The sequence below is a fragment of the Podarcis gaigeae genome, assembly GCF_964106915.1.
Source record: "Podarcis gaigeae genome assembly, chromosome: 9".
In the NCBI taxonomy this organism is placed as follows: domain Eukaryota; kingdom Metazoa; phylum Chordata; class Lepidosauria; order Squamata; family Lacertidae; genus Podarcis; species Podarcis gaigeae.
Window position 1 is genome coordinate 48,984,566 of NC_139685.1, and position 20,960 is coordinate 49,005,525.

Consider the following 20,960-nt stretch of genomic DNA (forward strand, 5'->3'; position numbering starts at 1 on the left):
ATGTTCCTTAGGACAACTGAGAAGGAATTTAGCTGTGGATATGAATCATTTGTGGTCATAAAGAATAGATAGCTAATAAGAAGAATGTGGTGTAAAGATAAGGAAGCAAATTAGCAATGTAATTAGGAGATAATTAGAAGAGAGCCAGGGTGACCCAATAGATACAGAGCTGGACCTGGATTTAATCTCAGCTCTTCCATGTATTCACTGGATAGCTTTGTGTGTTCATTATCTCACAGTTTCCGCTCCCAATGGGCACAATATCAATATCAGCGACCTAACCACACAGAACTGTGAGTGGAAGCGATAAATAACGATGCCATATTGAGGGTCAAACAAGAGGTGAAGTGTCATGTCATGACCTCAAACAGAAGCATGTGGCTCAGCAAGGCAGTCCAGGGTTGCAGCACATTAGAGAGTTCCAAGCTGGCAGCTTACTCCAACAAAAGCTAGAGGCTGTCTGTGAGTTTATATAACTCTTTAGTCCAAACTACCCCTGTGGCTTCTTAAAGGGACTGGCCTGGAGGCAAACAGTTTGTGCCTCTCATGGCTTCCTGCTCAGCTTTGGGCAGATATGGAGCAGGAGATCCTTGAATGCTTCAAGGAACTGGGCTTGGGGCGGTGATGGCTGTGAAGGCCCTGAGTCAGTAGAAACCATAAAAAGTTAAAAACAGACAACAATTAATCAAAGTCACTCTCAGTAACCAAACGGTGGGAAAATAACTGTTTTCAACTCTCCCCCCCCCACACACCTCATAGCTGTGTCCGTGTGTGTGTGTGTGTGTGTGTGTGTGTGATTTGAGGGAGTTGTGGCAGGAAAGGAGAGATAAACCCTCTCATTGCACTGCAGTTCTGATAACAATCACACACAGATCCCGATGACTGCAATTAATTTAAGAGAAACGAGAGTTATGGTTGCAAGCTACACATTAAACCAGTCTTCCCTCCAGATGTTTCAGACTATGATGCCCATCAGTTTGAGACAGCTTGACCAATGGTCAGAGATGATGAGAGATGTGATCCAAAATGTCTGGAGGCAATGAGCGTAGTTCATGAATAGCTAACCTGTGGCCCTCCATATGTTGGACTTGCAGCGCCATCATCCCTGATCACTGGACACAATGAATGGCTCCGATGGGAATTTGCAGGGAGCTGATCAAAGTAATAGTTCAACACCCAGATGTTTCTGTAGCTCTAATCACTTTTACCATGCTCAGGAGGGCACTGTAACAACCACAGCACAAGCACTCTTGGTACCACCACCCTTACATATTTCAGCTTTTTATGATCGGGGTCTAAATATAGTAACCTTTTGCCTATTTTATTAACCTGAAAGCTGTGATCCTACTGAGACTGTAATGTGTAAAAAGCCTATTGAAGTTTACTGGTAAGAACATGGCCTGATTTCACACAGGCTCTGTGCAGCAAAGCCTTTTTACATGAAGCATTAGCTAATATTCAAATATTAACATTAATGCACCAAAACAAGGCTTAATTTCTGCCAAAAGCCATAGTGTTGTTTTGCTAATAAGTGAGATATTTCTTGTTTGATTGAAACAGTAGATGGAATGGGTATGCATTAGCATATCACCTAACAATTGACATAATGAGCAAAGAAGTATGTTTTCTGTTCTCCTTCCCAGGCTGCAGAGTACTCACTAAAGCAAATATTCAGCTAGAGTTTAATTTCTCTCTGAAGAAAATAAGAGGTTATAAACAATTAGAAAAAAAATAGTGGTAATTACTGGCGTTAATTTAAATACTTTGCTACTAACATTTATTCCTGTGAATGTGCTTCAGATTTACATGATAAGAGGAAATAAATTACCTTTTTTATTTCTCAGTTCTTTGTTTTTATATATGGATTTGTTTGAGCAATTCACACGGGAGATTAGTCTACTTCAGAGACAAAGGGCCTAATTCTAGACTCCTTTTTCAAGGAGTGTCTTGCCAGAGAGTCACTTTGCCACATAATCCCTCCCAAGAGCTGCATCTTGAAAACTTTCATGCCATATACCCCAAGGGTGAGATAAAACTCAGGCTTGCAGCATCTATTTTGATTTTCATTAAAACCCCAAGATTTACCAACCAGATGCAAAAGTCATGCACTTAAAGAATTCTAAGTCCAGAATGTGTGAATGATGCTACCCTGTAAAAGTGCCTTGGCAGACACATCCAAATTAGCCAACAGTTCTCATGAGAGCTCTGCTCACCAAAGGCTGATGATCTGCTCCATCACCAATATTCTCCACTGCCATTTGGACATGTTGCCTGCGGCTTGGATCTCCCTTAGAACATCAGGTCTTCTTGTCCTTCCTTTACCTCTTCTCTTCCCAAACTCAGAAGCACCTATACTGAGGCAGCACTGGGAAGATAATCACTGGGAAGATAATCACCTGCTGCAGCTAAACTATCACTACTATAAGTAATAACTACCAACAGCTGCCATGTGGCAAGACATGTTCTGCCACGAATAGCTCAGCCTCTTTTTTTCTAATGGTAAAGCTAGGCACAGAAAACTATGTCTCTATCACACTGAAACCCCAGAATTTATTACCATCCAAGTACTACGGCCCATGAAATTGCTTTTCAGGTTACACTCATTATGTTCCATTTTCAATCTGTAACCTCATGGATTTGTGTAAAAGGGAACACAAACTATTTCCCAGGACAATTTAACAGGCAAACTGATCCCTATCAGCACAAAGTGAGATGGTAATGCTTTGATGCCATAACCACGAAAGCAGAACTAACTTTTAGAGTAGATGCTGAGCTATCAAGGGGAGGGTTCATGTTTTCAAGCTAGAGTGACAAGCCAAATTAAGTTGTATTTTAAAATACTCTGGCCTGGCCAGATATCCATTAATTTAAGGGGTCACACAAATTGAAACTCCCTCGTTCCAGAATGTCACAAGCGGCAGAATACAATGGATGATAGACGGTAATGCTACTGGTAGCACAACAGAGAACTTTTCATTTCACGATACCATGTGGGGCACCCTTTACACCTGATGCTCAGTATAACTGAAAGGGCAGCACAAACCTTATAAATCCTCATCTTCCTTCTCAATGAAGTGCTGTTCTTCCTGTTGCTGATGCTGGCAATGTCACCAGCTAGCATTATTACAGGAAATGTTGTTTGTCATTTTGTGTGTCATTTATTCTGATACACAATGTACAGTTAAAACACAATATGTAGCACATTGCTGCATGGTGCATACAAAGGGACTGATATTCAACCAGTTAAAGAAAAGCTCAGTAGAAATCAGTGTGCAAAACTTCAGTAGCTTCCATTTATTTAAAGCATTAACTTATTGGAATTATAATGGAAAGAGAGCATTGTGCAAATGACAAAACTACTGTCACTAGAAGACACTGCCCAGACCCTTGACAGAATCAAATTGAGGCCTCTTTTTTCTGAAAAAAGTGTAATGTACTTTGTGGTAATCTTTACTCCTGAGCAATTGTGAGCTGTGTCAAGTTGCCACTGCTTTGATTGCCAAAATTCTGGCACCAAGATTTAACCATGAAATAGCAGCATAAAGAATTCAGCAGATGCTCGGAGGCAGTCAAATCTTGATGCCAGCAGCATATAAAACTAAAACAGTGGAAAAGTAAAATATAAAATATAAAAACTCAACTCAACCTACTCCCAAAGGAGAAAAAATATTTACATTAGAACTTTACAGTACTTACAACCACCTCCACTCACAGCTGTTCCAAGTTGCGACCATGTGGCAAACCCGCCGGTTACTTCCGGGTTTGCCACCGTTCGCGCATGCGAAGGAGTAGCGATCTCTGTCTGCGCACACGCAGAAGCAGGAAATCGTCGCCCACACCTGTGCACAATGGCGTCTCTCCCAGCAACCTGTTTCGCCATAAGGACGGGCCTCCGGAACGGATTGTGGTCATGAATAGAGGTTCCACTGTATAAGAAAATATCTAAGAACGAAATACATTTGGATCCACCCACTTTTGCCTCTTGCCCAGCCACCCCACACACCCGGAAAAGATGGTCCCCAAAATGAATGTAGTGGCAAAAGTTTCCCCACTGATGTAAAGTCAAAGTAGTTTGACTGCCCTTTTTTTTTTTAAGTGGGGGGCATTCAAACTACTTTACATTAAAGGTAATGTCATGCTTGTCCATAGCGATGTCATGCTTGTCCAGAGTGTAAATCACACTAAATACATTGTATTTAGTGCAACATGTTTAATCCTGCAACGTGTTTAAGTTTTTACTCTGCTAACTATACATTGGAATCTACTCTGGATCAATATTGAGTAGAATTTCATGAAAGGTACAGTGACTAGATAGCCATCCCATGGTCAACATTCAAGGAAGTTGTAGGATGAAGCAAGAACAAAGGCAAAAAGGAAGAATGGAACTGAAGAAAAGAGAGTTGGGTCAGGGAAAGCTTATTATATGGTTACCAGCCGTCCCCATTTCCCGGGGACAGTCCCCGGATTTACAAATTTGTCCCCAGACAAAAATCTGTCCCCGGAATGTCCTCGGATTTCATTTAAGATCCCCAGGTTTATATTTCAAGTGTTGTAGATTTATTAGTAAGGAATGAATGTTGTGTGATTGGTTCAATGACACAAGACACATTATATGGGGACTTCCGGTGAGGAAAAATGGCGGGCGCCACGGCAGCGAGGAGCTCCTGAAACCAGCCAGAGCCAACTGCACTACCAGGCTGGCTCCGGGCTGCTGAGGCTGCTGCTGCCACTGCTGAGGGGGAACTGGAGACGCCCGACGCATCAACTGGGAGAACTGCTGACACACACACCTCACAACCCAAATCGACCCGGCCAATTGCCCAACAGTGCTCCGGGGCCAGGAAAACCCTGGAGCTGACGCAGGGAGAAGGAAGAGAGGAGAAGGAAGAGAGAGAAAGAGGAAGGAGAAAAAAGAGGGGAGCCCCGCGGGACCTTGATGCTCCGCTGCCACAGCCACTGCTAAGGAGGAGAGGTAGGAGAGCACCAGGAGGGCAAGGATATGTGGCCAAGCCCAGGCCCGAGCCGAGCCTACTTCACGGCAGATAGCGCTCCAAGAGAGGAAGGTCAGAGGAAGGCCATGCAACAGAGACCACAAAAGGTATTATTTCCTGATTATTATTTTTTAATAACTCCCCCTAAAAAAAAAGTTTCCCTGGAATCTTTGAAAAAAATCTGGTAACCTTAGTTTATAAGCACTTTCTGTCCAGTTGGAGGAGAAGTTCTAATCCAGAAAGCTTTTATAAGGCTATCAAAGCCAACTCTCTGGATACACAGTTACATAGACAAGGAGAGCATTAAAAAGTGCATCTGAAATATGGTTTGCATGCTATTTTTATTATTATTCTGACTACATAATTGCAACACAGTCTCTAACAAAAAGTATGCTAGGCTTTAACTTACTGTTAAAAAAAATAACTAATGAAAAACATATGTAGAGAAGAAAAATATTGCCAGAACAAAACACCAGAGATGATATAAACCATCATTATAATTCCTTGCAATGCCAAGAATAAAAACATTTATTAAATCGCCTCATTGCTTAGAAAATATGTTTATTTTGTTATCTCTCCCTGTGAGAATTTTAGAATATGTGTTCATTGCTCAATGGGGGATGTTCAGACCACACTCCTTTATGAATGCACTGAACACAGGACTGAGGAGCAGGATTGCACCTGCTAGTCAAGACACAACACATCTACTGGTCACATTCCCTGGTGGCCGGATGTTCAGTGTTCTTGTGAAGGGGGGCTTTATGCAGATATTCATTATGTATGGCTCCTCCACATATTAAGCAGTTTGCTGTTTGCAAAGGAAGAGATGGGTGTCTGAAAGAGCTTGGACATGAAGGGGACAAACACAGAACACCATAGGCTTAAATTTGATAGAGCACCAAGAGCCCCAGGGCTAGAGCTTAACTTAGAAGTATGATTTACTGTGGTATCCTGAATTGTGTTAGAGAACAAGCATTTTATTTTAACGAGCAAACTAGATAAACCCCAAATGCTTACACTGAACTCCTTGATCATCATGGGCTTTGCTCCAATTAAGCTCATATATACTTCTGATGTCAGGTGCTCAGCTGGTATACAGCAAGATGACAAGAAGTTTATCAAACCTTGTAGGGAACTAACTTTACACTATAGCATACAAGGCATGAAAAAGGAGCATTAGCCTTCCCCCAAATAAAGTCTAGGGCTGCCACTTCTTCTTTTTAACTGACCTTTCACTGCCATGCCTTTCCTTCTCTAAGACAGAAAAATTTGGAGATAAGTAGTGGGGAAAGATTCATTTGCCCAAGGCCAGCTGGCTCAACTACAGTTTTGTTCTATTTAAGAACATCACAAGTCACTTTGCTGAATCAGACTAGGGTCCATCTAGTCCAGCATTCTGTCTGCAACAGGGACACACAAATACAGGCAACAATTCACCATTGCATATAAGCTTCAGAGGGATTAGCCATCTTGCTCTGTTGCAGCTGAAAAGCAATTGTCTTTGCAACAATGTGCACCTAACCACATAGCTAAAGCACACAATTTACAATATTGTCTATTGCAAAGTGGTGATGAAAACTTTATCATACCTTTGCATCAGGACATAAATCCAGTGAAAAGTTTCTAACACTTGACAAAACAATACAGATTACTAGCCTACCAAGTGAGTCTAAGCACACTGTGGTAAGTGACTGCTTGGGAAAGGGTTGCTGGCTTATTGACTCTGAACATAATTGGAAACCTTTTGTCTATTACAGCCAATGGTGGCTGGTGCCCATTGGAACTGGTAGAGCAGAAGGCAGGTGGTATGAAAGACACTGGCAGGCAGGGCAAACTAATTTTGTCACCATCCTCCTTGCTGAATTCTACAAGGCCAGGGGTCGGCAACCTGCGGCTCCGGAGCCGCATGCGGCTCTTTAACGCCTTTGCCGCGGCTCCGGGGTGGAGGCGAGGGGAGGAGGCGCATTTTCCTTTGTTCCCGCCCCAAGCCTCGCGCCCCGACGGGAGCTCCTGCCGGGCGCGCAAGGCTTGCAGACACTCGCCCGAAGCACGGGGAGCCCTCCGGAGGGCTCCCTGTGCTTCGGGCGGCAGGCTGCCGCCCCAAGCCTCGCGCGCCCGACGGGAGCTCCTGCCAGGCGCGCAAGGCTTGCAGACACTCGCCCGAAGCACGGGGAGCCCTCCGGAGGGCTCCCTGTGCTTTGGGCGGCAGGCTGCCGCCCCAAGCCTCGCGCGCCCGACGGGAGCTCCTGCCAGGCGCGCAAGGCTTGCAGACACTCGCCCGAAGCACGGGGAGCCCTCCGGAGGGCTCCCTGTGCTTCGGGCAACAGGCTGCCGCCCCAAGCCTCGCGCGCCCGACGGGAGCTCCTGCCTGGCGCGCAAGGCTTGCAGACACTCGCCCGAAGCACGGGGAGCCCTCCGGAGGGCTCCCTGTGCTTCGGGCGGCAGGCTGCCGCCCCAAGCCTCGCGCGCCCGACGGGAGCTCCTGCCGGGCACGCAAGGCTTGCAGACACTCGCCCGAAGCACGGGGAGCCCTCCGGAGGGCTCCCTGTGCTTCGGGCGGCAGGCTGCCGCCCCAAGCCTTGCGCGCCCGACGGGAGCTCCTGCCGGGCGCGCAAGGCTTGCAGACACTCGCCCGAAGCACGGGAGCCCTCCGGAGGGCTCCCTGTGCTTCGGGCGGCAGGCTGCCGCCCCAAGCCTCGCGCGCCCGACGGGAGCTCCTGCCGGGCGCGCAAGGCTTGCAGACACTCGCCCGAAGCACGGGGAGCCCTCCGGAGGGCTCCCTGTGCTTCGGGCGGCAGGCTGCCGCCCCAAGCCTTGCGCGCCCGACGGGAGCTCCTGCCGGGCGCGCAAGGCTTGCAGACACTCGCCTGAAGCACGGGGGAGCCCTCCGGAGGGCTCCCTGTGCTTCGGGCAACAGGCTGCTGCCCCAACAGGCTGCCGCTGGCTGATTTGCTGCTATTGCTTTGCAATTTGCAGCTACTGTTTTGAAGGGGAGTGAAGAACACACACTCAAAAAAAGGTAACTTGTTAATATAACGTTTATTTCTATGAGGAGGAGTAATTCTGAGGGGTCAAACAAAAAATAATTAAAAAGTGTCAAAAAAGTTATTGTTATAATGACGAGGATAACATTGGGCTAAGAAACAATGTATGCAGTGTTATATTTGTTTTAAATGTCGCAATGGTTTTGCGGCTCCCAGTTGTTGTTTTTTCTTCGGAAACGGGTCCAAGTGGCTCTTTTTGTCTTAAAGGTTGCAGACCCCTGTACAAGGCCAATGATGAGATTTAGGAGGAGAAAACTGATACGCTGTACCACCCCTTGGACTAGTCTTAAGAAGTCCTGTAGGTGAGGGTTGTCAGAGGTCATACTGAGGTTGGTGAGGCTGTGACCGATTTGCCTAAATGGCCCCATTTGCCCTAATATGATTAATAGACATTGATAAGTAGTAGGGTAGGGGAGGAGGGGCCAATGGATGTTCAGCAAACTAAAAAACCAGGCAGAAAGCAGGCCAATAAACAAGGAGCCCACCTACATTTCACATGATGAAAAGGAAATCAGAATAGTAGGAAGTGATGACTCCTAAAACTAACATGGAAATTTAGAGGCCAAGGCAAGGCTCCGGGGCTGTATCAGACTCTCTGGGGTCCTCAACACAGCCTATGGCATCCCTACTGCATTCCATGGTATTCAATCATTTTAAAGGCCAAGAAGCAACAAATGGCACATTTGAAGTGTTGAAGTGGCCCCAGCCTGCCATTTAAATCACCTCATGTGCCTTAGGCAGGCTTGCAGCAAGCAAACTTTCTAGGCACTGGGGAGGCAAGACAGAGGATCAAGTTAGAAGGGCTACACAAGAGAATAAACATAACAAAAGAAGGAAAGTCCAAAACAATGTAAACAAAAGACTTAAAGAGGATTCCAAGGCATACCGTGCAAGTATTTTCTTCAAAAAATGTTTAAAGATTAACAACTAAATTAAATTACGTAGGCATGTGGATTTGTAATTTTAAGTCATTTCCATGGACGAGAGCTTTGTTAGAAAAACACTGGGGTATTTTCAATAAAGCTGTACCATTTTGGACGTTTTCCTGGTTTTAGAAGTGAAGCAAGGAGACTTTGAAAGAACTTTGCAGAACTGCCTATTTTGTTTGCTCATCATGAGATGTTGGCCTTCAAGCTTCACCATCACCTTGGAACATATAACCATTACACAATGTATTCTGATGCTCGAGTGCAAATTATGGGGAGACCTAGGTTCACATTTCAACTTAGTGAAACTCACTGGGTGTCCTTGGGTATCTCACTGGGTATTTCTCAGCCTAAGGGTGTTGGGACTAGGGCCACCACTTACCGTATTTTTCGCCCTATAGGACGGACCGTCCCATAAGGCACACCTAGTTTTTTGGGGGGGAAATAAAGGAAAAAAATATTATTCCCCCCCCCCCCAGGCGTGGGGCTGGGGAAGGGGAAGCCTGAGCTTCCCCCGACCCCAGCCCCCAGAACAGGCAACTCTCCGCAAGCCGTGGGAGCCCAGCGCCGGGCTCCCGCGCCTTGCGGATAGCTGCGCGAAGCTCAGCGCACCCAGGCTTCAGCATGCAGGCAACTCTCCGCAAGCCGTGGGAGCCCGGCGCTGCATTCGCCCCATAGGACGCACTCACATTTCCCCTTCATTTTTGGAGGGGGAAAAGTGCGTCCTATAGGGTGAAAAATACGGTACATTAGGCAGTGTAAGGTGGCTGCCTTGGACAGCAGTTGCTGTGAGACACTGATAGTAGCCCCCACAGCTGTTCATACCCCATACCTGGTTATTCCCCTGTGCTGGAGAGCACATACATGCTTAACCCATATACACATTGTTTTTGTTGTTGTTGGTGTTGTGCATTAAACTTCTATACTGCTCTTCCTCCAAGGATCACAGTGGAGTTTACACACATACACACCACATGGCCTGTCCTAGACCTCCTAAAGTAGCCTGCTGCCTCAAGTGCAGTGGAAAACGCTGTCTAAATGCCAGCATTCAAGTAAGGTTCAACAGTTGGCTTTTGTGAATGGAATGGGAAGGAGAAGCCATCTTGTCCTTTGCCTCATGCAGCAAAATACCTTAGGCCAACACTGGTGAGAACTGATCAATAGGAAGCAGTCTAAGGTGAATCATGGGAAAAAGCCAGCGGTTGACCAAAGAGTAATTACAAAACATGACAAGCCATGATCTAGGAGGAAGCCAAAATCAAAGAATGTAAGAACTCAGGAAGACCTTACTCTTCAAGGTTTAATTAACTGCAATGGAAAGCTTTATTATACTCCTGCCTGTCCAGGAAGATCCAATCACCAGTCTGGTTGGGTGGAGTGAGTCCAGGTCCAGGACCTGAAGATACTAAGCTGCCTAGGCAGAAGTTGCAACATGCAATTCAGCAGCTCACCCTGCGGGGTAGCCAAAGATTCCCATTTTCAGCCCTTGCTGCATTTGACACAGGGGTGTTGTGAGGATAAAGTGGTATGTGTGTGACAATCAGAAACATCACCTCAGGCTTGTTGGAGGAACGATGGGATATAAATGTAATCAATCAGTAAGAAAATAAATAAACTATAACAACACAGCAGGCATTACCTTTAGGGCTAAGCTGAATGAGCATGCTTCTCATGAACAATTTCTGCTTCAAGAAGTCTCAAAAGTGTTGCTAATTGAGGCAGCACAGACCTCACTCTGAACTGGCTTCATTTGCCCTTAGTGACATTATCAGGTAGCCAAATCCAATTGTTATATGCCTTGTGATTCATTCCATATAATGAATGATTCCAGAACGGCAAAGATCACCTGTATAATTTTTGCTAGGAAACATTGCATTCACTCACAACTAGAATTGTTTGCTGTCAAAATCATCACCATATAGCAGCCAGATATGACTGGCTATGTGTGTTGTGACTAGGGATGGGGGAGAAATTTGATTCAGATCTCATTTAAAGCCGGACCGTGCAAATTAGCACTTTCTGAACAATATGTGAACTGAAACACAACTATTCTTCGAAATTCACACTTATCCAAATTTTACTTTTCAGTTTGCCAACAAAGGAATGTTTACAAAAATGCATATATTAAGAAAATGTGCATAAAAAATGAATATATTAGTGAAAATAACAAAAATGCATTATATGTGGGGAAATTGTTTGCTGAAATGTGCACACATTGATCAAAATAGTATATAAAAATGTGTTTATTTGGATAAATTCACACTAAATATGCTGATGAATTTTTGTGAGAATTATTATTTAATTGTAAATTGCTGCAAAATGTGGAGGGCAGAATTTAAGAAGAGAAAAATAAGAAACAGAGAGCTGAAATTAACAGATCCTTCCATCCCTAGATGTGAAATCATCATGTTCATAACATGATCCACACTTGGCTGGGACAAAGCATGTGACTTCAGAAGAGCCATGAGAAAAAAGACATAGAATAAGCAGCAGTTCAAGCAAACAGAACTGGGGGAAGGTGAACATTTGCACAATTTATTTTTAAGGGGGGAGAAATCCTTTCCCCTCCAGGGACTACTTTCAACCTGAAAATTGAATTGGGAAGACGTTCAGCACAAGCCTAGTTATTTTATCCTCAGTGGTATCCTATTATTTTCTCGTTTCCAGATGTGTTCAAACCAATTGCAAACTATTTGTTTGCTGAGAGCAGTTTTCAGGATGAGGTAATTAAAAAGGGGGCTATCAGTTTTCTTATACATTTTGAAGCCACTAGCTAGTCAAATAAACCTACCATTTACAGCGATCTGTTTTTGTGAAACCCTTTTCCTTTAACCTCCAAATTTGACTCTTCTTCATGTTGGTTAATCAAGAACGCATGTTCCACGCTTATGCTGATGGCCAAGGGTCTATTTTGAGAAGCACTCTGCTCTTCCAGAGACAGAAATGCAGCGAATTTGTGTGGTAACACTGATATATAATGAAAATACACTTGGTTATAAATCTTAAATATTAAAGAGGTCACTTCAGAAAAACTGCCAGCTAATCAAATAAGCACCAAGGAAGCACGCAGACAAAAATAACCCGTCAGCAGGCTTGAGTTCTTGCTAATATGATGCCCACAGCAATTAGGCACTACAAGCATTTATTTAGATGGTTAAGTTCATACCCTCCATTCCAAAGATTCAGTGAGAATAACAGAAAAAAAGAACATGCAGCAGTGTGTGCCCCCAGCCTCCCACATACATGGATCTCCACATAGGTGAGGGATGCCAATGGGAGCATGTCAGCAATTCTGTATGTGGAGTAATAATAATAATAATAATAATAATAATAATATTTTTATTTATACCCCGCCCTCCCCAGCCAAGGCCGGGCTCAGAGCGGCTTACAAGCAATAATAAAAACAAGATGAATGATTACAACTTAAAAACAAAAATAAAATACAACAAACATTAAAATAATGGAACATTAAAATATTGAAATGTAGCCTCATCGCAGGAGAAGGAAAAGAAAGAAAAGAAAGAAAAAGAAAAAAAAGAGGGAGGGAATCAAATTGGCTCCAAACCAAAGGCCAGGCGGAACAACTCTGTCTTACAGGCCCTGCGGAAAGAAATCAGATCCTGCAGGGCCCTGGTCTCATGAGGCAGAGCATTCCACTAGGCCGGAGCCAGAGTTGAAAAGGCCCTGGCTCTGGTTGAAGCCAATCTAACTTCCTTAGGGCCTGGGACCACTAAGGTGTTGTTATTTATGGACCTTGAGGCTCTCCGTGGGGCATACCAGGAGAGGCGGTCCCGTAGGTACGAGGGTCCTAGGCCGTGAAGGGCTTTAAAGGTCAAAAGCAGCACCTTAAATCTGACCCTGTACTCCACCAGGAGCCAGTGCAGCTTGAAAAGCACTGGGTGAATATGCTCCCATGGCAGAGACCCCGTGAGGAGCCTCGCTGCAGCATTCTGTACCCGCTGGAGTTTCTGGGACAGCTTCAAGGGCAGCCCCGCATAGAGCGAATTACAGTAGCATGCATTGGGTGGAGATGGGAAGATGCTGCAGGGGCCAGAGCATCCCCATAAAATAGACATTTACTAAGTGGAATTTGGTGATGTATGGAAGTGAGAGCCTGACCATAAAGAAGGCTGATCGCCGAAGAATTGATGCTTTTGAATTATGGTGCTGGAGGAGACTCTTGAGAGTCCCATGGACTGCAAGAAGATCAAACCTCTCCATTCTTAAGGAAATCAGCCCTGAGTGCTCACTGGAAGGACAGATCCTGAAGCTGAGGCTCCAATACTTTGGCCACCTTATGAGAAGAGAAGACTCCCTGGAAAAGACCCTGGGAAAGATGGAGGAGAAGGGGACGACAGAGGACGAGATGGTTGGATAGTGTTCGTGAAGCTACCAGCATGAGTTTGACCAAATTGCGGGAGGCAGTGGAAGACAGAAGTGCCTGGCGTGCTCTGGTCCATGGGGTCACGAAGAGTCGGACACGACTAAACGACTAAACAACAACAACAAGTGGAATTACCAATACAGTGGTACCTCGGGTTACATACGCTTCAGGTTACATATGCTTCAGGATGCTCCGGCGGCACGGCGGCAGCAGGAGGCCCCATTAGCTAAAGTGGTGCTTCAGGTTAAGAACAGTTTCAGGTTAAGTACGGACCTCCGGAACAAATTAAGTTCTTAACCCGAGGTACCACTGTATTTTATGGGACGCAGGTGGTGCTGTGCTCTAAACCACAGAGCCTAGGGCTTGCCGATCAGGAGGTCGGTGGTTCGAATCCCCGCGACGGGGTGAGCTCCTGTTGTTTGGTCCCAGCTCCTGCCCACCTAGCAGTTCGAAAGCACATCAAGTGCAAGTAGATAAATAGGTACCATTCCGGCAGGAAGGCAAACAGCGTTTCCGTGCACTGCTCTGGTTCACCAGAAGCAGCTTAGTCATGCTGGCCACATGACCCGGAAGCTGTCTGCGGACAAACGCCGGCTCCCTTGGCCTATAGAGCGAGGTGAGCGCTGCAACCCCAGAGTCGTCCGCAACTGGACCTAATGGTCAGGGGTACCTTTACCTTTACCACTGTATTTTAGAACTGTGGGTAAATGCGCTCATAGTAAAAGTATGAGCTTCTTCGTTCATGCCTCTTTCCCATTAGTTTGCTCAATGCATACAAAACCGTTCTTACCTACAAATTTGTGTCATTATATATTATGAATGCACAATTTGCATTTTCTGACTCTGTAATCTGACAAAGGTGAAATAGATTAGAGACAGTTTGCCAGGTTGAAAATCAGGAGCTAGATGCTAGGACTTCATACTCTTATCTTCTTTCCTTATGGTCCTATTTTCTTTCCTCCTTTTGGTCCATCCTCTGTCTGTCTCTCTCTCTCTCTCTCTCTCCTTCCTTCCTTCCTTCCTTCCTTCCTTCCTTCCTTCCTTGGTAAAGAACCATAGTTGAGTGGTAAAGCATCTGCCTTGCATGCAGAAGGTACCGGGTTCAATCCCTGGCATCTCAAGGTAGGCTAGGGAGAGAATATTACCTTAAATCCTGGAGAGACTGCTGACAGTCTATAAACAGTACTGAGCTACACGGAGCAATAGTATAAAGGCAGCTTCCCATATTCCCTAGGAGGCTGGAAAGAAGAATCAAGCTATAATCCCATACCAACTTACCTGGAAGTCAGCCACACTGATCTCAGTGGGACTAACTTTTGAATAGACATACTGTATATCCAATTGTGCTGACAATACCTTTCTCCTGATAATTCTTCTGGTCTTTTTGTCCATCTCTATCTGCCACCTTATATGTTCCACTCTCTAGTGCAAGGATGAGGAATTAATACTAAGACCCAAGGTGGAGTGCAACCAACCACTCCAACCCATCAAAAGCAGCCTATACCTGGAAACAGGTTATTCTGTATTTATGTGCACAGTGTTCCAATACCATGCTACACCATCAAATATACACTAAGGTCAATGAGCATCTAGTTGTGTAATATTGTATTATGAAAATCTACCTTTTCTCATAGAATCAGCTGATCTCTTTGCAGTGCTAAAAAAAGAAAATCATAGCAGATTGGCCAGGGCAGAATAAAAGTCATACTGCTTTTTACCCCCTGTATGGCCAAATATCCTACTTGGCAATATGTTTAATTAGTCCTTGTAACAAGGTATGCTAATGTACTCTTGAATGCACTTCATCCCTGCATTAGCTGGTTACAGTCAACAAAATGTTGTGCTTTATCTACCATTAAATGTAATTTTTGCAGACATTGTTCATCTTTGTCAAAGTGCTTGCAGGAATAAATACCAGCCATATGAAAAGATTTATTCTATTCCCTATAAATGTATATCCTACATCCAGGTGCACAATATATTATGACTCCTAGGTCATCCATTTGTCTCCCTCACATTATAATTAAAAAACTTGGCTCAGAGCTCCTCATTGCCATTTGCTCTTTTAGCATGAGACTTTGTAGAAAATGCTTGTATTTCCTTTCAGGTGCTGGCAGTGAAGAATCCACTCTTTCTTGGTGGCTGGCCAAATCTTCTCTGGGGGCTCTTTGAACTTGAAGCTGCTTTTGCTCTCAAATGTCTGGAAAGTGTTTTTCTTGGGAAACCTTTATTAATAATATCGTTGTTTCTTGCTGGGGGGGGGGATCAACTAGCATCCGTTCACGGAACTAGCGGAGAGCACAAATGAGAGTTAATTCCTACTGCGTGTGTTGTGCATAGTGCTTTCATCAATTGATGGTGTATGTGTGCTTTTATTTCTTTTTTAAGGCCTCTGGACTCAAAACCAGCTAAAGTTAGTGATGACTAAAAACAGGCATGGCATGGGAGTTCCATGAAACACCATATAAACATAAAGAATCTACATGAAAAGATCAACAATAGTTAAAAGTCCTTGACAAAAAGGTCTTCACCTGGCACCCAAAGGGCACCAGAATCTGGCACAACCCAACAGCGGATTCACACACCCTTATTTTTAATCAAGGCCTTCTTAATCTAACTGGCTGCAGCATAAGTTGAGGGAGGCCAGCTAACAGAATAAAAGAAAAAAACTTTCAAGGAACCCCAGATTTACAAGTATAGTGGTACCTCGGTTTTCAAACGTAATCCGCTCCGGAAGATGATTCAAGTTCTGAAATGTTGAGAAACCGAAAACTCAAGAGCCGACAGCTAGGCCTCAGGATCTTGCACTCAGTGGAAGCCATGTGGCATGCTCTATTTCTAAGGCATGTTGGAAAACCAAAGCATTTACTTCCGGGTTTACAGCGTTTGAAAACCAAAATGTTCATCAACAGAGACATTCAAAAACCAAGGTACTACCGTATGGGGAGAGCCTCAATTAATGAAGCATCGCAGCCCAAGTGGCAAAGCATTGAGCTAAACCAGGGGTATCAAACTCAAATTCATCGGGGGCCACATCAGCAGTTTGGTCACCCTCAAAGGGCCGGTTGTATCTGTAGGACTATGTGTCCACTCAATATAAAAACAAGTGGAGGTTTCCTGAATGCATGTAAAGTGGAGGTTTCCTGTGTAGAATGGCCGGTGCCGCTAGAGGGCAGACGTTCTCTGGCTTGTAGGCTGCCGCGCATGCGCTGAAGAGGCGGCTTTCTTGTGTCAAAAAAAAAGCGAGAATAAAAGGTGAAGGCTGGCGGTGGCTACACGGGCCACATGACGAGGTCTGGCGGGCTGGATGCGGCCCGCGGGCCTTGTGTTTGACACCCGTGAGCTAAACAGTTAAAACAGACCAGCACATAAGCACCAGTGCAAGTTTAGCAACAGGGAGAAGAAGCCTGGTCAGCCAACCTATCCCCTTTTGATTTTGCAAATCCTACCTTTTAAAGTAAACAAATCCAACAAACAAGAACCAGCTATGGGGCTCAAAAGCCACACAGTTGGGGTGGGGTGGGGTGGGGGCTATCCAGTGTACTGCATAAAATGTAATATATATGACTATCAGAAAGCTGGACATAAGTTATGAGTGTATGCTTGGTGAAATTAGGTCTGACTCGGGGAACATTGGTTCTAGTGAGACCAAGGCAGTTTATCTGGAGACGTCGAAGGAGGAAGGGAGGTTTATAGACTAAATCATCAGTGATATGATACTCCTCCAAGGTTGGGAAACAGGGGACTCCTACTTAGCGGGTAATTAAAAACATGGGGAGATGGGTTTTCGTTGAGTATGTAGGCTGGGTGGTTATTTGTCTACCTGGGGTGGAGTTTGCAGATGTCATTCTTGTTTGGGCAGGCTATTAGTGATGGAAAAGAGTAAAGGAGTTACTGAGCACATCCACACCAATAACATAGGGAAATGTAATTGTGTGGCCCGGAAAGAAAAATGTCAGTTCCTAAGTAGGAAGTTAATTTCTACACATTCCAAGGTTGCTTTCTCAGAAATTTTCCCTGTTCCACACTAGACAAGCAGGGCCAAAGGGACTCAAAGGAATGGATGAATGGTGGTGCCAAAAGAAGAGTTTTGAATTTATTAGGCACTAGAAAATGGTTAGGGATAAGCCAGGCCTGTATGAAAGGGAAAGGCTCCATTTGAACAAAAATGGAACCAGACTGTTGGCTCAATGTCAAAAAGCCTGCAGAGCAGCTTTTACATCGACCCCTGTGGGAAAGCCAAGAAAAGCTGGGAAGCATCCAATTTTGGGATGAATCATCCCAAGGAGGTGAGGGTGTAAATGTTTCTGATCATACAAATGTAGATGATGTAAAACTAGGCAATGCTCATTACCATAGAGAAGATCCTGCATCAATGTTTTAACACCTTCTTCCATGCAGTAGGCTTCCTTTCCCACTGTTCAGGCTGTTTTTTCTCTTTCTCCTTCAAACTGCAGATCAGTCCTTAAATGTTTCCAACATGACTTCCATGTGTGTGCAGGGGGGTCCTCCAAATATTTCTCTTGGACATTTTAAGGTGATCTTGTCCCATGATAAAAGCTGATGTCTCATCGCCAAACTCAATTTATTCTTCACAACCCAGTGATATGCAACTTGAGCCATTTGTATCCCTATGAGAACTTTAAACGTGCAGAACTGGTGTATAGGGGTTTTCCAGGTGTGAGCTTATGGCCTTGCATCTGTGGTTTTTCTCATGTCTCCCCCCCACCTTTCTAATCTTTATGCGTTACATGACCATATTATTAGATCAACAGCATATTAAACTTTTAAAAGAGCTCTTAATATTACTGCAAAGCTCAATATATTGTTGCATGCCACCCCAATATCCAAGCAGTGTGAGATTCCAGGGATTTCAGGTGATTACCCTTAGTTCATGTTTCCTCTGAAATGAGGTACTGTCATGTCTTTACGCTACATGGTTTATATATACCTATATACAACCTGAGCCTGCGATGGAGGGGTTCACAGAATTAACATGCCAAAAGGGCCTTGCTTCTTCCAAAGCTACAGCCTTGAATTCAAACAGAAATCAGACATTGCTCTGTCTCTTTTGGCTCCCAGTTTGCCGCTTTGCCTGTAGCTCAAATGACTGCAAACTCTCTGCTCTTGCCTTTCACCCAGGCAGCTAGCATGGCTATTCCATTGGAAGCCTTGATTAGCCTTGAGGTGGTGGACTCTCCTTGGAGGTTTTTAAGCAGAGGATGGATGGCCATGTGTCATGTATGATTCAATTGAGATTCCTGCATTGCAGGGGATTGTGCGTTACAAAGATGTCTGCAAATGTGACATGAAGGCAGTCAACACTAACCCCGCCATATGGAAAGCCTTTGTAGACGATCACAATGCTTGGAGACAGACAGTCAGGTCGGGTATTCACAGCAGTGATTAGAGGAGGAATGACCGCTGGGAGAACAGAGAGAAGAAACACCATGGTGTACTTGTAGCAGCAAAACCAGATGCCTTCATATGCCCCACCTGAAATAAAATGTGTCTCTCCTGTATTGGTCTCTACATCCACAGCCAGAGATGGGTAGGTCAGCAAGCCCTCAACTACACCTTCAGGCCTGCCAGCTCCTGTCAAACAAGCTGGAGTACAGTAGTTGGCTTTTACTTTTTTTTGTTACACCAACTCCTGGCTAGTGCAGCAGATGCCCCTTTTGGAGTCTCCCACTAGTCACCCACCTGTACTTTCAGTGGACATAGTAGGGGCCTCCACTGTACAGCCCAACCCCACCCCACCCCACCTAATCATAATGCCCTCAAGCAGCACTTCTCAGGGGGTTAGAATCATACCCTCAATAAGTGAAAATAAATAATGTAACGATAGGGAGCTTCATGCCAAGCAACCTGTATTCTCCTTGGTGAGACCACCCCAGTTTATGGGTGCCCCAGTCTCCCTTCATGGATTTATTTCTTGATTGTCTTTTCCACATCCAGTCCAGAAGAGCAAGCTTTCAGGTCTCTTTCACTGTGAATGCTTAGTGCTTTTATAATCTAGGATTGATTCATACTCCAAAGTCAAAAGGTGGACATTTGGAAATTATCTCTTAAATGACCTAGACTTTCCACAGCATATGAAACAGGCAATTCAATTATTCTAAGAGAGTCTGAGAAACGCTTCCTTTGAATATATTCAGTGCATACCAATAGAATACTTATTTTTATTAACCAAGGCAAGCATTTTGAAAGGGGGGGAACACTACCCATAAAATCAAAGGGATTTTTCCCTGGTTTAAGAAACGTATTTACATTAAAAACTAGGATTATATCAGAATGCATGCACTTGATCTATTTTATCATGCAAGACAAGTTTCAATGACAGAGAGAAAGAGATTTTTCATAGCACGGTTTTACTATAGTTTTCAATATGGTATTGCTGTGGACCAGTGATGGGCAACCATTTTACAACCTGAGGGCCACATTTTCTTCTGAGCAATCTTCCTGGAGCCACATGCCAATGGTAGACAGGACAAGAGGCAAAAGTGTGCAGAGCAATGAATGTAAATTTTACCAGTGTACAGTAAATTAAATTTCCAAACATACTTACAAACCCCTCTCTAGCCTCCATCCTGATAAGTAACAGGCATTATCAGAGTTCAAGGACATACTCCAGCCAGGCACAAAACTAAAACACAGTGAGGGGTGCAGCCCAATGAGTTGGGGTGTGGCTGGACAGGAGGTATGGCCAGGCAAAGAGGCCTGGGTGACCATATTTGGATCCTTCCAATGGAAGTAACAAATAACAAAAATGTCTTACAAGTTAAGAATTTGCATGGCGATTGCATTATTGTGCCTTTTCTTTGGAATATTCTCCAGTGAACTAACTGCACAGAAGTTATCATTGTGAAGAGGCAATACTCACATTTATAAGCACAAGGCCTGAAGCTAAATAACTGACTTGTTAATGCAGAATTATATGTAAATTTCAGCTTTATTTCAAGAGAGGGAATGGGCCCATTATGTGCTTTGTTTTATTTCCCCTTGGGACTTCAGCTTTGACGGAAGCTTCTCCACTATGAGACTGGTTCAAGTTCCCCAAATAAAGTTTCACCTATTATATGCATGTGCCCTGTGACCTTGGAATTCTTTTAACACCTGGTACCTATGGGTATAGGTCACTTTCCATATGGTGGGAGGAATAAGCTCAGTGTGGAAAGGTGGGATGTAAATTATTGTAATAAGTACTGTATATACTCATGTATAAGCCAACTTTTTAAGCACATTTTTATGCTGAAAAAGCCCCCCTCAGCTTATACTTGAGTGAGGGTCCCACCCAAGTGCATTTCCAGCGGCAGAGGCTGTTGTTGGAGGAGGAACGAGCAGCCTGAAAGCAGCCCTTTCAGGCTGCTCCTTCCTCCTCCTTTGCCGCTGCCGACGGTGGCAGAGGAGGAACAAGCAGCCTGAAAGCAGCCTTTTAGGGCTGCTTGTTCTTCCTCCGCTGCTGCCGTCACCAGCCTCTGCCTCTCGGCAGCACCCTAGATAGGCAGGGGGACAGGAGGGGAGAGAAGCCCCCTCTGCCATGTGCACATGCACGCGCACGAACACACACACACTCCAGCCCACCAGGAGGTTTGTGGTGTGGTGAACCGGCTTA

At 44.7% G+C, this 20,960-nt stretch overlaps 1 protein-coding gene across 11 annotated transcripts in view; it reads right to left on the reverse strand.

The window, feature by feature from the left end:
* JADE1 (jade family PHD finger 1) overlaps positions 1-20,960 on the reverse strand; it is a 155,190-nt gene that overhangs the window by 94,885 nt on the left and 39,345 nt on the right. The window contains exon 1 of one of the 11 annotated variants that reach the window (XM_083755561.1): positions 2,214-2,487. The exons of 9 other annotated variants lie outside the window; for them this stretch is intronic. The gene's annotated coding sequence lies outside the window, so the exon portion shown is untranslated. Of the gene's footprint in view, positions 1-2,213; positions 2,488-20,960 lie in introns of those variants that run through there. One more of the 11 variants, XM_083755571.1, reaches the window with a different exon arrangement.